The sequence below is a fragment of the Coregonus clupeaformis genome, unplaced genomic scaffold (assembly GCF_020615455.1).
Source record: "Coregonus clupeaformis isolate EN_2021a unplaced genomic scaffold, ASM2061545v1 scaf1983, whole genome shotgun sequence".
Classification (NCBI taxonomy): Eukaryota; Metazoa; Chordata; class Actinopteri; order Salmoniformes; family Salmonidae; genus Coregonus; species Coregonus clupeaformis.
This window is the reverse complement of record NW_025535437.1, coordinates 51,171-54,035: the sequence shown is the minus strand read 5'-3', so window position 1 is coordinate 54,035 and position 2,865 is coordinate 51,171. Positions and strand designations below refer to the sequence as shown.

The window sequence follows — 2,865 nt, the reverse complement described above, 5'->3', positions numbered from 1 at the left end:
AAATTAAACGTTGGCTAGCTAGCACATTAACATTGGAAACAACTCTCCACCGTTGCTAAACGTTACCAGTAGCTACCCGCTAGCTAGCTAGCCTCGTGCTTTCTCCGGGCTCCGCCGTAAACAATACTTACCTACAATAATTACCTACGGAAACCTACAATAACTACCTAAATAAACTACCTACAATACCTAACTACAACTACCTACCTACGATCAAATGCATGGTTTAAGGTTTACTCAACACCATATAAGAAGCCAAGCTTACCTCAAGCTTACCTCCTGCTAGAGAAAACACAACCTCTCCCGACCACAGCACAGCACAGACTGCTCTACAAAGCCATTTGTGACCATTTGTGAGGTCTGGGAAAAATGTAAGACATTTAGATTTTGGGGTGTAGTTACCCTTAAATGCAAGCGTGCACCAGGAAGAGACCTTTGTTTGGTTAAGCGGTGTTGCTGTAGAACAAATGGCCACTGGAGTGATGCAAATGATCACGGTATAATTCTGCCAGGCAGGCATAGGCTACTTTGTAGTTAACATTTACTTGCGAAGGTTTTGGGGAAAGCCATTCCTTCCCTACCAGAAGAAGGTTATCATTAGCATCATCGCTAACGGCTACACAAAGTGTAGACATACGCGCGCACCGCACACATGCACACAGACAGGGGCATTCCTGTGCCGTTTCAGAAAGTTCATGGAAATACGAATCACTGATGCATTTTGTTCATGTCTTATGATTGACTTGGGCAAATGAATGCGTTTTCTAACAAGTTGAATAGATTTAGTTGATTTCTTACTAAGTTCAATAAATGTTTGAATATTGTTGAATTTCGGTTTAATGTCTGGATTCCGTGATTCGGTCCGCAACGCCTATTTTATAGGGCCCTAGTCAATGAACTTTTCATAAATCAACATAGGATATGCCCTCTTCCCCCCCACAAGACTCAAATATATATATATATATATATATTGGAAATGTAAGCAGGGGTTGAGCTTCTTCAGTTTGTGTCACAAAGTGGATACGTTTCTGTGTCCCTTTCAGAGTGAGTGACACATTGACTTTATATAGTGTACCAAGAGTTGCTTCCTCGCTTACGGCCATACCAGCCTGAATACGCCCGATCTCGTCCGATCTCGGAAGCTAAGCAGGGTAGGGCCTGGTTAGTACTTGGATGGGAGACCGCCTGGGAATACCAGGTGCTGTAAGCTTTTTGTCCCAGTAGAGCGTGCTCTTGTGTCATGGAGCAACTGCCTTTTATTTATCACCCTAATAATATCATGGATTGTTATTGGACTAAATGCAGTTTGTGTGCTGCCCTGCCCTGCCCTGATCAAATCAAATAATGGACAGTGCGTTTCCCTCAAAATATAGGCAGTACATGCAGCCTTTGTTTTTAGTCTAGGAGACAGTCAATGTCTGTAGTCCATTAGGGCACTATACAATCCCTTCAATGTTTTGCCTGATTCCGTTAATTCCCAAGTTCCCTTTTCTCCGTTTAGATTTCCCCGTTGACCGTTTGTCCCTGTTTTGGCAGGTTTTCGCTCTCAAAAGTACACATTTTTAATAGCAAAACAGCACAATTGGATGTTCTATGTCCACAACAATGTTTAAACCCTATCAGGTGACCATTTGTGAGGTCTGGGAAAAATGTAAGACATTTAGATGTTGGGGTGTAGTTACCCTTAAATGCAAGCATGCACCAGGAAGAGACCTTTGTTTGGTTAAGCGGTGTTGCTGTAGAACAAATGGCCACTGGAGTGATGCAAATGATCACGGTATAATTCTGCCAGGCAGGCATAGGCTACTTTGTAGTTAACATTTACTTGCGAAGGTTTTGGGGAAAGCCATTCCTTCCCTACCAGAAGAAGGTTATCATTAGCATCATCGCTAACGGCTACACAAAGTGTAGACATACGCGCGCACCGCACACATGCACACAGACAAGGGCATTCCTGTGCCGTTTCAGAAAGTTCATGGAAATACGAATCACTGTTGCATTTTGTTCATGTCTTATGATTGACTTGGGCAAATGAATGCATTTTCTAACAAGTTGAATAGATTTAGTTGATTTCTTACTAAGTTCAATAAATGTTTGAATATTGTTGAATTTCGGTTTAATGTCTGGATTCCGTGATTCGGTCCGCAACGCCTATTTTATAGGGCCCTAGTCAATGAACTTGTCATAAATCAACATAGGATATGCCCTCTTCCCCCCCCAACAAGACTCAAATATATATATATATATATTGGAAATGTAAGCAGGGGTTGAGCTTCTTCAGTTTGTGTCACAAAGTGGATACGTTTCTGTGTCCCTTTCAGAGTGAGTGACACATTGACTTTATATAGTGTACCAAGAGTTGTTCCCTCGCTTACGGCCATACCAGCCTGAATACACCCATCCTGATTGGAGAAGTGACGACAGGTGCGAGGTTTGAGCTGTGAGTGAGTGTTTGCTGAAGAGTGTTTGCTCGAGAGCTATTTTTGTTAATTATTTGGATTTCGAAATATTTTTTTGTTTGTTCTTGCAGTTGAATAGTTTTAAGTTTGGTTAGTCTTCCCCCCTTGCAGTTTTGCTGCTTGGGGGAGAGTTTTTCTTTTTCGGATTCTTTTTTTGAATCACTATGACGGACAACATGGAAATGACAAACGGAATGGACAAAGACAACGAAAAGGCGAAACGGGAGAAAAAATGAAGATAAAGAAGGAAGGAAATATGGCAAAGAATACACGGTGGCAATTGAGTTGGAAGGAGATGACAAAGTGACGACAATGGAACTACTACGAGCAATTAAGGAGGCGTGTGGAGAGGTGGTGGGATGCCGAATGAAAGGAGAAAAGAAGTATGAAATTACGATGAGAAACG

At 42.0% G+C, this 2,865-nt stretch overlaps 1 non-coding gene across 1 annotated transcript; it reads left to right on the top strand.

Moving 5' to 3' along the window:
* The first annotated feature begins 1,091 nt into the window (after window positions 1–1,091).
* On the top strand, window positions 1,092–1,210 carry LOC121563834. The gene has a single exon (XR_005999955.2). It is a non-coding gene; the product is annotated as a 5S ribosomal RNA (ribosomal RNA).
* The last annotated feature ends 1,655 nt before the right edge of the window (window positions 1,211–2,865 follow it).